Here is a 13071-nt window from a genome sequence, read left to right on the forward strand (position 1 = left end):
TTGGGTCAGTTCCAGCACAAGAATAATAGTCTGGGGGTTTTTCTAAAGCATAAAACTAAATGTTGCAATGAACTGTTGCCAGTGACTATCTGGTTCTAAGGTTTAGAGCTCATGCTGGACACTTTATTGCACTGTTCAATAAAAATGCCCTTAGGGATCTTAGGTCCGGTACGCTTAATGTAAAGCAGGAACAGAGAGCCAAACCCAATTTTTTCCTCAGCTGCCGACTCAAAAGTTATCAAGAAAAGATCCTCCTCATCTATGCTCGTCCGTGGTTTGCTTTTCATAGTGCCAGCGTATCGCTGTTGCTGGCTTGGTTTCAAGTCTCAGACTTTTGGGCAAACGCTGGCAAGGATCACGCATTATCTTCTAGCTGTGAGCAATTTTGCTAGAAGCAGATGGTCTTTCATCCAGCCAGCGGGTAGGAAGACGGCACTGGGTCTCTCCCGTTTTCTCGTGGTGTTGGAGGGCAGCAGCACGGGGCGCGTTCGTGCCCTCGTCGCCAACAGCGTGAGGCCGTAGGGACGGAAGAAAACACGGGCTGTAATATGCTGTATGACATAAACATGCAGAACGGCTCTGCCAGCGGAGACGCTCCCCTCCCGCCCGCTGGCAGCCCCCTCGCTCAGCACCTGCCCCGGCCTCCAAAATGCCGGTGTTAGCGGGGCGCGGGCGGGAGCGCGGGGTGGGGAGCCGAACGGCGCGGTAGCACCTGCGCTCCCCACCCCGCGCTCCCGCCCGCGCCCCGGAGGGAGGCGTCGGGTCCCCCAGGCGCCGTCGTGGCCCCCGCCATACGCCGCCTTCCCCCCCGCACGTCCGCGCACCGGCGCTGCTGGAAGGTGCGGTTCCCCATGGCCTTCCCCCGGACTCCTTTCAGGCGGGCCTCCGCCTCATTCGACGGCTTCCCCGGGGCAGCGGGGCCGAACGTCGTAGCGCCGGCCCGCCTGAGGGAGAGGGAGGGGAGGACGGGCGGGTCGGGGCGGCTGCGCGCCTCGCCCGGGCGCGTCTCGGCGGGGCGGCGCGGCCGCCAGGTGGCAGCAGGCGGCGGGCAGCGCGCCGCCGTTCCCGTTGCGCGGGAGGCAGGCGGGGAGCGAGGGGGGGAGAGGCTGTCCCTCAGCCCCGGAGCCGCCGGGAACCTGCCTCGGGTCTCTGCGGGGCGCCCTTGCGGCCGCGTCTCCGGCGTTCCCGGCGGAGGGGCCGCCGCCTCCCATGCGCCGGAGGTCCGCGCGCGGGTGTCAGCCCTCTCGCCCCCGCCGAGCGGAGAGCGCCTCGTCGCGGGGCGACCGGACGGGACGTGCGCCGCGAGGGACGCCGGCGCGGAGCGGTGAGGAGGAGGAGGCGGCAAGGCCCGGCCGCCCCCGCGGCGGCAGCGCCCTGAGGAGGGGACCGCCGCGCCAGGTGGGCGGCGAGCGGGTCGGGCGGGCTCTCGGCGCTTTGCCGGGGGTGGGGGGGAGGGGGGGGAGCGGGCGTCCGGACGGCGGTGCCGGTGCGGCTGGGGGTGCGCGGGCAGTGTCGCGGGGCGGCCGCGGCTCGGGGGTGGCCGGAGCTGCGAGGCCGCGCTGAGGGCTGCTCTTAGTCTGGGTCCGGCTTTGAAGCCGCGGCCCGGGGAGCTTTCGCTCTCGCCGGGCTGTGAGAGAGCTTTCTGGTCCGCTCCGCGAGATTCCTGCGCCTCGTGTTTTCGCCTGGTTTTGGCTGTGTAAGTAGCCATTTCAAAGCCGCTTTCCTTGCAGGCTCGGTTTCGCGGGGCTGCATCCAGAGGGTGTGTGAGGAGGAGCCGCTCCGTTTTGCCGCGGTGTCCCACCAGAAGCAGTAACCGCACGTAGTCTGAGCTGGATCCAGCAGTTTGTATGAGAGAGTAAAAGACGCGAGTAGCTCTCCTCGCGAAGAACGCGTGTCGCAATTGTTCTTGTTTCGGGCCAGATCTTTTGGTCTGTCTAAGCACAGAGTGCAAAGCATGAACTGTGTTTGGCGTTCGGTATTTCTCTTCACGCTCTCCTCCTCCTGGCTTTGTTACGCTCTCTCCTGCGCTTTAATTCTAGCAACACTCGAGCTGTTCGTGTGCCGTTGTCAGGCTACAGGGCTGTACGCTGTAGCAGAGGGGAATCTCGGAATGCCACCTCTTCTCCACCTATAGCTTTACGTTTTTTCAACCGTCAGTGTGTCCACACTGCTGCGTTTAATAGCCCTTGACACTTGCCATTAATTCGTCCAAACGTTTTTTTCGTGCTAGAAGCATGAACAGTTCAGAAAACCTGGCAGCAGTGAGTTCCACAGGTATTATTAACCTGTTGTGTGGAAAAACTACTTTCTCTTGCTGCTTTTAAATCTATCGCCTGATGCTCTTCAGTCCTTGTAAAATGAATTATGCTTGTTCTCTACTTGCTGTCTTTGCGCTATTTCAGGACCGTGTTCTTCTGTTGTCTACCTCAGCTATCCCTTATTTCAAGGTAAAGAATTCCTAGCTTTTCAGTCACTTGTATGGGAGTTCTTCCGCATCTCTTGCCAGTGTCATCACCTTTTTCTGTATTTTTTCATTCTTTTATATGTTTTTAATCAAGGGATCAGCAAAACTAAGAGTTACATTCAAGATGTAGTAATCTACTGGTTGATGTGATTTCCACCCATTCAGTATCATCAGGGATTTAAAATGAAACCTGATACAGCTGTAATTCTTGGTGCTTTCTTTTCCGTCACTTCTCTCCCATGGAATCTAGTGGGACAATGGAGTTAAATAGACTAGGAGGGACTGCCTTTCAAGGAGGAAAGTGCCGTAAAATGGGAATTTTTACTGAAGTTAGAAATAAGAGGTCAGCTGGTTTGGGTTATTGTATAGAGAGAGGCCTTCAAAGTGAGTGTGGGTAGGAAACATGGATTATTTGTCACAGTTGTGCCCTGAACATAGCTTGTCAGGTTTTATTTAGGAGCAGGGCTAATCCCAGGTTTTGCTGATGATGACTCTAATCTGAAACAGCTCCGCTGGAATTGAAGGAGCAACTTCTGATTCCTGACTCTAACTCTCAGAAGGACTTGGAGGTGTTGCATGGTGCAAGATTTCTTGCACCATGTGCAAAGAATGTGTGTCTTTTCACGCTTTATACAACAGGTTCATTCAGAGCTCCAGCAGATTTAGTTGCAGAAAATTAATTAGGTTGCTGATAGGCAGTGATAAGTTTTATGATCGCAGTATAAACCCTTTGATTTTGCTGTAGAACAAACTGAGTAACTGTTGTACTAGGCAAAAGTGCATTAAATGAAGCCTGAAAGCAAACCCAAAATGAACAGAATAATATTGAAGACTTAGATTGGCCTGAGTGTGTGATTCCATACAGACAGTGACAGCAGAAAGGTTCATTTTCCACATAGTAGTCTCACTTCTCTGTGATGTGACATCAGATGTGTGATATTCAGACCGTTCACAGTGCCAGTTGTAGTGAAAATGGAGGTGAAGAAGTGCTGGTTGGACACTTAGTAGTGATGCTTTGTTCAGATTTTTTTACTTTAAAACTTGGGTTTATCATCTACAGTTAAGTGCACTCAGTGTAGAGACTTCTACGGGCTTTGAGTTGTTCTGTTAGAGAAAGTTAAGGTTTGATGGATAAGCACTTAAAAAACCAGGAAACTCCAAAGTGAACCATGCATAAGCAATTTTTACTGTGTTCCCTGTAGTGTTGTATTATCATAACAGGCTTCAGTTTTAAAAGGTTGGGTTTTTTTTTTTGCAAGTAGGAAAAAAGAGCAGAAAACTTCCTGTATCGGACCAACGTCTGAAATAGTTTGGACCTAGATAGTATCACTTCTACCACTGTAGATAGGCAAAGCATTTTGTAGCTTTTAATTGTGAAATGGCTCCAGTGGTCATAGTGCTAGCTGGAGAATGTATTCTATGAAAAGTCTTGTTCTCTTAAGTAGGCACATATACGGTTCCGTTATTAGTTCTTTTATTTTCAGAAAGCAGCTTAACCTGATATAAATGTAGTTTGGAGGGTGAATCGGGTAATTGTAAAGCTAATTCAGTTATGAATATGTGTGGTTTGAATATGTGTGGTTTAAATATGTGATCAACGCACATGATTGCATTGTTAATCTATAGTAGGTTAAGAGCAAGCAGATTATTGTGTGTTTTGCGTTTAAATAACTTCTCTTGCATTCAGGATAGTACATGACACTAGATTCTGTTTATGTATGTTAGATTTTTAGGGAGAATACATGGTCTAGTATTTCACTTAGAAGATAAATTAGGGAGATGTTAAGTAGATAAAAATAAAAAAGACTGATTAACAGAGTGATCTGATGGGCACTGACTTTGGCCTCCTATCTTACCCTGTATAAAGGAAGCATAGCTGAAACAGTGTGCTTCAGCATTGCCTGATTATTTTTTTGTTTTAGTTTTTGCTTTAGTTGACAATAACAGATACAAATTCTGTAATGTAAAACAACTTGGTTATCTCCTCCTGGAATGTTCTGTCCCACCCATTTTTCTCTTGAGGACTTGTGAGTGTCATGTCACACATCAAATTCATGTAGCTTCTCCCTGCAGGGTTATGGCATTCCCAGGGATGGGTCAGTGTTCATAAGTTTGGTTGCTGTTAAACAGTCAGCACTTGTCAACACCATCTACAGACATCCATTACATATTTTTTTAAATGGTAGTACCAAGTGTTAAATGTGAGGCTTCTTGGCAGGAACTGTCCTTGCACTAGAAATATTCCAATGTTGATAAGATCTCAATATGATCCTTGTGAGAGAAAGTAGCCTTATCTGTTGGTTAGATGATATACCTGTGAGTTGCTGGAATGTGGCTTCTGTTTTCAACATTACCATTGACCTGCTGTGTGCTGCTGATCAACTCTTATTGGCATCTTGCTCCACTTCCTTTATCTCTTAACAAGGTATGGTAATTACAGGATATTGGCCAACTGTTGAATTTCCTGAAGATAATTTGCATGCAAAGTGCTTTATGCTTGAAAAAAATAAAGCACTGGAATAAAAATACCTATTGCATATCAACAAAAACAAATTACGTAGTATGTGCCTCACAGGTGTATTACTGTGTTTCTTCAAATCACAGCTTAAGGACTTGCTTGTTGGCTATTTCACATCAGTCCTGTGCTGCTGCTACTTGGCATCCCACTTCAGTATTTATTTTGGTCCTGGTTTTGGAATTTCCCTTCACAGGAAGATTCCAAACTCCTTATATGGAAAAAATGTATTTAAAAAAATGACTTTTTTTCCATCGGTTCTGTAGATTTTCTCAGTAAGTGCAAGAGCCACTATCTCTTTTCTTTAAAGCTCTGATCTAAGGCCCAATAAAGTCAAGGAAAAAGTTATCTGTAACTTCAGTGGCTTTTGGATCGAGGCATTCCCATGTGCTGTGCTATTGTCATTAGAAAGAATGACCACTGGTTTCAGCCATGAAATCTTAGTGGCATTTAAAACCATCATTTCAGTATTTCTTTAAGGCCTCTCTGTTGATATGCTTGCATTCACATGTAAGGAACTACTTCTGTGTATCTCCTGGCTTTACAAGCATGCAGTGCTGTTTATTTCTCCAGTGAGACTAGTGCTGTGTCTGAACTGTGGTAAAAGCTCATTCTCTGCTGGTAGAATGACTTGACAGAATATATGAATGCAACTGTTCTCAGGCATTGGCTCATATTCCTCGTTTACATTAGTTGGTTGGTGTTAAACATGAAAATTTTCAAGTGTTGATATGACTGGAGTCTTGGAGTTCAGCCCTGCTGAAGCCCTAAAGTGTGGAGCTCTCCTTTCCTCAAACGTTTTTCCATATCATCACTTCAGCACAACTGTCTGTGAAACACAAATCAAAATGAAATTCTGTTTCACTAGGAGCAGGGAATGCCCCACAACATAAGAACTGGGAATTTTGATGAACAAAGAATCAAATTGGCAAGTTATAACGTATTTATAAAAGGAGCAGGGAGGAAGGCTTTATCAGCACAGGTATATTTAACGTCTTCATCTGATTTGTGGAAAGAAATGGCTAAGCTTCAGAAATCTGGAAATAAATTTTGCTGATCAGGTAGTGACGTTTAGCAGAGTCACAGAAGCTACGTTTGTGGTCCAATGGCAGCTTGTTAGTGTGCAGTACTACCTCATAGAGCCTTTAGGAATCAGGAGGTAGGTCTGCCCCAGAATCATTAGACTGGCTTACAAATCCTGAAATGCTAAAATGAATGTATCTGACCATGTTTTTGGAGCCCTTATTGTTTGCAGTCTTGTCTTTGACTGTACAGGCGCTAGTAACGTTTTCTTTTAACAGGAGTTATGCTTGTTGTATAGTCGGTTCCTAGAACTTGGGGCCTTTGGGAGACTCTCTACGTACCAAAAAAAAATATGTTTAAATTACAGGATTTGGTGGATAAAATTCAACCCTTTGCAGAGGATCCGCTTGTTCATAACTGTGATCCTGTATTCCCCTTCCTTTAAGACTGCTATAAACTCACAAGTTATACATAGCTAGATGTAATTTAAATGTAGAGAGAAACAAAGTTCTTCAGAAAGCTACCTTTTTTTTCTGCATTTTTGTTGATTTCACTTTGCTTACTTAATTGTGCTTTTTTCCTAAACCCAAACTCTGTAAAATATTGCAATAAATAAGAGAAGAATACTCCCTTTTTGTTAAATTCAAGGGATAACTGTTGTGACCACAGAAGTTTCAACTTCTGAACTTAATCTGTGTCTGAGGGTTGTATTGACCTCTTCTTGTATAGGAATGAAGTTTAGCAGAGAAACCTGGTAGTGAGCAGAATCCTTCCAAATTTGTCTCTGTCAGTGTAGAAGCAGGGATGGTGCGGCACCTTGGATCTTGCTTGCCCAAGAGGTGGGGCAAGGTCTGTCTTTTGTGACTGCATGGCCTAGTGAGATAAAAGAACAGGAGGAGAAGGCTGCCCAAAGTTAAACGTTTATTGTGAGCCTAGGGATACTGTCCATAACATTGCATAGAAGTAGCGTGGTTTCCTGCTTGTTGCTTTCTACATGAGTCATGATACCTAAGTTGGAATGTGTTTTCACTGTTCTTGTTTTGGGAAAAGGATGGGTAAAGAAGCCCTTTTTAAAAGCTCTTCTTCATGAAAGCTGCTTCTTGGTGAAAAACATTTGTTGTGCCTGGTCTTGCTGGATCAGCACTTGGATATGTGTGAGCATGGAATACTACTCCCCCAGGAGAAAAACATCACTTAGATACTTGAATATCCTATGACTAAAATCTGTAGTCCTGAATCAAGCGGATTCCCCTGATACTCTATTTGGATTAGCGGGAGAGAAGCGCATGGAAAGACAAACCTATCTCTAAATGGCAGATTCAGCCAAACTGTTGACAATAACGCGAGAGTAAATGTTGACTTGGAAAGTTTTCAGATGTCCTGGATTTTTTTCCATGGTAAAGGTGCTTGCTGTAGTCCTGGCTTGGTAACACCAGACTGCTATTAGTTGGTTGTATATTATACTTGTATTTTTGTTTGGTTATTTTTATCTGAAACATGTAGTTTCTACGAAAGTAAAAAGAAGAAAGTATTTTGCTTATCAGATTGGCAAAGAGAAGCAAGAGCCTGTCCAATCCCACCCTGCATAATTGCAATAAAATGACATCCCATGACACAAGCTGCCCAAAAGGGTGATAAATTACATGGAATGGATGCAATTACTTAATCTGGCAGCAGTGAAAGCTCTGTCTCACGTTCCTGTAGTTCCATGGAGCTACATTCACTGGGAAGTAGTGTGGAACAGTGGGCAAACCTCCTTGCAGATCTTCTGGGTCTGTATGTAGAATTTAAGCACTTAACTAGAACAGCATAAGAATAAGGATTTAAAAGAATAGAGTGTGTTAACCATTAACTGTTAGTATTGTTCAGCTTTGATGTCCCAGGAAATACTGTTTGTGTGTTTAAACATGGGGGGGTTAAGGCAGGATGTCAGTTCTGTTTTTTTTTTTTTTTGTAGTGCTAAGCAGCCATTAAAAATGTAATTTCCTATATTCCTTTACTTCTTCAAACATTGCTTGTACTTGTTAATACATATTGCACATCAAAAAGACTGTCTCTTTTTTTTTTTTCTTCTTTCTTTTTTTTTCCCCTTACAGTTCAGGGGTTTGCTCCCAGTGGCATTAAGGAGTTTGGAGTGCTTTTGTTGCTTCTCATAGGAATATTTACAATTTTGCAGGATCAGGTTCAGATTTATTACTTACGCACTGACAATGCTGCTGTAATTAATCAGTTGTCATAAAGCTGTCCCTTCTGCCTATATTTGTTGCTGGCCAAATTCATCACACCAGGGCTGAATGCAGAGTGATAGTTTGTGAGCATGTTTAAAATTTAAATAATTAGTAATTATTTTAAACAAGAAGAAAATCCCTATGCAGTTTTGAATTATGAGGGCATGAAGGGACTAAAATGTCTTTGCTACTTTCATACTGTTAGAATTGGACAGAAACTGATCTGACTTCTTTTGAACCATGTTGTTTGTGATTGTGATTGTTTCTACTGCTTTGAAATGGAAGAGGGGGAGAAACCATTTCTAAATGTACCTTGCTGGCAATTGAGTTTGTTTCTGCTTTTTGTTTTGCTGTTTTCCTAAAGTTATGTTAGAAGGGCTTTTCAAAACTTTGGGCTTTTCAAAATTCCTGTTTACTCAGACCATACAGATTTTATGGTTAACTAGGAAACAGTGTCAAGCAGTGCCCGAAGAGTGATTACATTGGAGTTGCATTCCTTTCAGCAAGTCTTCACCTATCTCCAACAGTGAGTACTCAAGTAGAAGATTGCAAGTCACTGTATAAAACCCTAATTTTCTGACCTTAAGCAGTATACACAACAGCAGTAGACTCCGATTTAAAAAACAAACAAACAAACAAAAAACCAGAACACAAGCATACAAAACTTGGTCACGTTTTTTTTTTAAAGATCACCACTGGTCTTGCATGCTCTCTGCCTGTGGCATAGGGACTATTTAAAGCAGCAACTGAAGTCCACAGTGTTGGAGGAGCTACTCAGTTTTCTTTGCCAGCACTTTGTAATTGGCTGTTCTTGTTGTCTTGCAAATTAAAGAAGTCTCTCATTCACATTTTTAAATCCCCATTTTTCAGTCAGCAGACACAGGGATATTTTGCCTGAAGCATTAAGTGATATCAGGTGAAGGTCAGTGCACTGTAATAACCTGCCCTCAAGCACAAATACATTCAGGCTCTACTGCCAAGAGATGACCTTTGATTTCTTTTAACCTGATGCAGTAAGGGCCCTATTCAGAATTCTTTGCCCTTGCTTTACTTAGGCAAAATCCCAGCCACTTGAATAAGTTTGCTTGAGCAAGAATGGTTACAAAAGTTCCCTAAACATGCTACGATGATGGCAGAGGTTTCAGCATTGTAGATGAGTTCAGTGAACTGAATTAGGTTTGGCATTTATTGTGGTCAGAAAAGAGAAGTGAAAGGTGAGAGTGGATTTTGTTGTGACTTGCATGGCTGCCAACTCTTGAAACTACTTCTAAGTTACATCTGACCAACAGAAATAGTGAGCAAAGATGCTTATGCATTATAACCTTTGTTATATATAGGCAGAAAATAATACTTTAATGTGAAGTCACCACTGATTTTAGATACAGCCAGAAGGCTGTATATGCTCTCAGTGGGTAGACTTGTATTGTGGTAGTCACGCTTTCCGGCTCTTGGTATCTTCCTAATCCAGGTATGTTGTTGAGCTGTGAGATGCAGGGTCCCTCAAAACTAAGTGTAATAATTTTGCCCAAACTGCTGTGTTGCGAGATGGGATTGCGAATAAGCTAACTTATCCTCAATAAAGTAGTGTATGGCGAAGTGGGAAGGCAGGATACAGTCACCTTTTAACTATGCTGTGATTAACTGTAGTGCTGGTTTCCACTGCTTTGTTAAAAAGGGGATTTCCATTAACCTGCCTTTCTTTGCAAGCCCATGGAGGAGAGTTGTAGAGAAGCATGGTATTTCTTACTGTTCTTTCTCTTCAACCCTTCTGGCTTTTGCAGATATGAGAGTGGGTAATCATATGCATCAGCTTCAGTGAGTCGACTTTGCAAGTAGCAAAATTAATTCGGTTCTTTCAAAGTCAGATTATACAGTCAAGTCTTAGACCTACTGTCAGGCAAACCTCCCTTGAAAGCAGCGGCAGATTTACTTACAGGCTGAGAAAAACTCAAGCCTAGAACCTGACCTGGAAAGGGTGACCGGAAGTCAAAACAGAATACAGTCTTCCTCGCTCGTTAGTTTAGTTTTTCACATAACGCTATTAGCAAGGGTGACAAGGGTTGTTGGTGATTCTGTGAGGTTAGTATATTTTATCTGTCAACCATAAATTCATTCTTTGCAGGCCCCTGGACAGCATCTGCCAAACTATATATTTCCTAATAGGGAGATTTTGTTCTGCAGCAAGTGAAATGTTTCAACTGTGCTGCTCAGTGACTGATAGCCTGAGATTCCTTGAATGTATTATTATCTTTGTATTTTTGTGTCAAGGACTGATATCTCCTGTAGGAGTGTAACAGTTTATGCAGTTTACATTAAATAGACTGAAATACTAACTGTCATTTAGACCACCAGTGCACATGAGGCATAGCAGCAAGACAAGATTTGTAGGGTGTCTAAAATCCCTTTCAAACTGACAGGATAAGAATAAATAACTTCGACTCCCCACTCTTAAAGGATCTTGAAGTTCAGTTTTATAATGCAGGAGGCTGAAGGGTTCACCACATGGAGGTATGATTGATAGAAGCATTAGGATATTTCTGGAAGTCTGAACTGAACCTGAACTGAATAAGGACTTCAGGAAAATTATACTGAGCGGCTTCAGTCTCAAAGGGTAGAATTGAGAACATAAATTGTGTCTGGGTTTCTGAACATATGAATTTTATATTTCTTCTGCTGTCACTAATCATAGTGAATCTTCATTTCTCTTTCTTAAAAAGACACAATGATACTGTTTGACATCCTTACTAATTAAAGTTTGGTAACTTAGCATTTTCCTTTTTATCTCCATTAACATCTTCTTCCCATAAAGAAGAGATGCACTTCTGCAAATGTACCCCTTTAAATGATAAAGGCTTAGCAGCGCAATTGGCATCTGATGCTACTATCTTGGTTGCCTATCCAGTTTTGTAACAGTGAACTTTTTATAAGATTCAGTGTATATCCAGCCCAGAGGATAAGGATATTCAATGTTTATGTTGTTGTGCTGGAGCTCTCATCTAAATTCTATTGTGGATGAAGGCTAAACAGAACTCTATGAGGCAGTTCTTCAGTGTGTTCTCTGAGTTATACCTGTATTTATTTGCATGCAGAATTTAATATTTGCAAAATATTTACACGACGACTTACTGTCATTCTTGCAGTTGGCTGTCAGAGATCCCTTGATATTTTATTGTTTCATGTTAGGTTTAAATTCCCTGATATTCTGTTTCAAAATTATGAAAGAAATACTTAATTTCACAGTGCTTTTGTAAGACCTCTCATTAGACCTATCATTCATCATTATGTAGGAACATAAAAGAAAACAATAAATCTTCAAATTCCATTGTTGCATTGCTGTGCCAGTATGTGGGGAGCCTTATATCAGAGAGGATTTTAATGAGAAATAAGCTAGAATCTCCTAATTCTTACAGTATTATTTATAACAAAGTAATTTAAACAATCTTTTTTAACTAGTTCATTTCAAGATGTTTCAGGAGCCTAGACTCTGAAATCTACAATGCAAGATGCATTAAGCTACCATGGTGAGCTGTGTTCCTGTCCATGATCTAGCAGTTGTTATCTGTACTGTCTCTTAAAAATAAAGCACCCAAGTCTTGCTATTAGGTATATGAAATTTCCTTCAGAACAGACCTGAGCAGTTAATTTGTTATGTTTTATTTGGTAAAGGCATGTTTAGGATTTATCTGAATGCCATAGTATCACAGCATAGGTCACTTATTTTTCAGTGGTCTCTAAGACATATCCCCATGTGGGTTCCTGAGAAGCTTCTTACATCCTTGCATCTGGCCACTAGCCAGTTGAAACCCTACGTTGCTCTCATATACTGCACCTGTTTAGAAGGTGTTTAGTGCCCAAATTCTCCCAAATGTTAGAGGACACTCTATTGTTTGAATCTTTGTACTTTTAAGAACATGGTACACCTGTGCCCCTCCATGCCCCAGTACAGTACAGTGGCTTAAAGTCATTGCCTAGTTGTTTAATGACAACTGGGTTGCAGCAGTACTGTTACCTGAGCAGTGCTAGTCGCTTTGCTTTAAGGGGAGCTCAGTTCAGGAGGGAATTGCATGAAGGAAAAAAAACCCAACAAAAACCAAAACTCTTCTTTTTGCCAAAATAAAGCAGTTGGGTTTGCTGCCTGCAAGAGAGGACTGAATGGAAGAGGACTTTAATCATGTTTAATGTTTATTATGAAGGCCCTGGTCACATTTTTCAGACACTGGTTAGTACAAAATGTACGCCAGTAGGTAGTCGCTGTTGTTTTTCTCTCCAGTTACGGCAGTATTGAAATGTATGTTAAAACACTTGTCCTTGAAAACTTGTGTAGAAAAGGAATTGATGAGTTATTTTGGGGTGTGTATCCACATTAATCTCCATTAGAGAGAGTACAGGAAGCCAGTGGTTTGCAGTGCAGCACTGCATTGAGTGACAGTGGTAGAGTCATTGGACTACCAAGACCACCTTCCTTTGCTGCTGGAATGCGTGGGGGAGAGATACTTGTTTGGCTGTGGCCTGGCATATCCATTTATAAATGTATTTTCTTTGTAAGTAGACAGGCTAATAAACTGACACTGAATTGCCTTGCTTTTACCTGTACTAACAAGTAAGTTTGGATTTGGGGTTGGTTTTTTTCTGTTTTGTTTTTCAGTTGTTCTTCTGTGTCAAAGTCCCATTCAAGTCTTGAGGGAATGCCAGCTTTTCTTTAGAATGCTTAACCCAAACCAGAGAACTACACAACAGGCAGAGAAATCTCTGAAGTTCCCTGGGAATGATTTTTATCCCATTTATAGTTCTGTACACAGAAAATAATGCCACAGAAGCCTTTGGAGTCACTGTAGCCAAAG

General features: G+C 42.9%; 1 protein-coding gene across 2 annotated transcripts in view; it reads left to right on the forward strand.

Moving 5' to 3' along the window:
- The first annotated feature begins 1078 nt into the window (after positions 1–1078).
- Positions 1079–13071, forward strand: part of THSD4 (thrombospondin type 1 domain containing 4) — a 327756-nt gene continuing 315763 nt past the window's right edge. Inside the window, exon 1 of one of the 2 annotated variants that reach the window (XM_069798090.1) lies at positions 1079–1398. The gene's annotated coding sequence lies outside the window, so the exon portion shown is untranslated. Of the gene's footprint in view, positions 1399–1470; positions 1697–13071 lie in introns of those variants that run through there. The other variant, XM_069798091.1, reaches the window with a different exon arrangement.

The sequence above is a fragment of the Haliaeetus albicilla genome, chromosome 12 (assembly GCF_947461875.1).
Source record: "Haliaeetus albicilla chromosome 12, bHalAlb1.1, whole genome shotgun sequence".
Classification (NCBI taxonomy): domain Eukaryota; kingdom Metazoa; phylum Chordata; class Aves; order Accipitriformes; family Accipitridae; genus Haliaeetus; species Haliaeetus albicilla.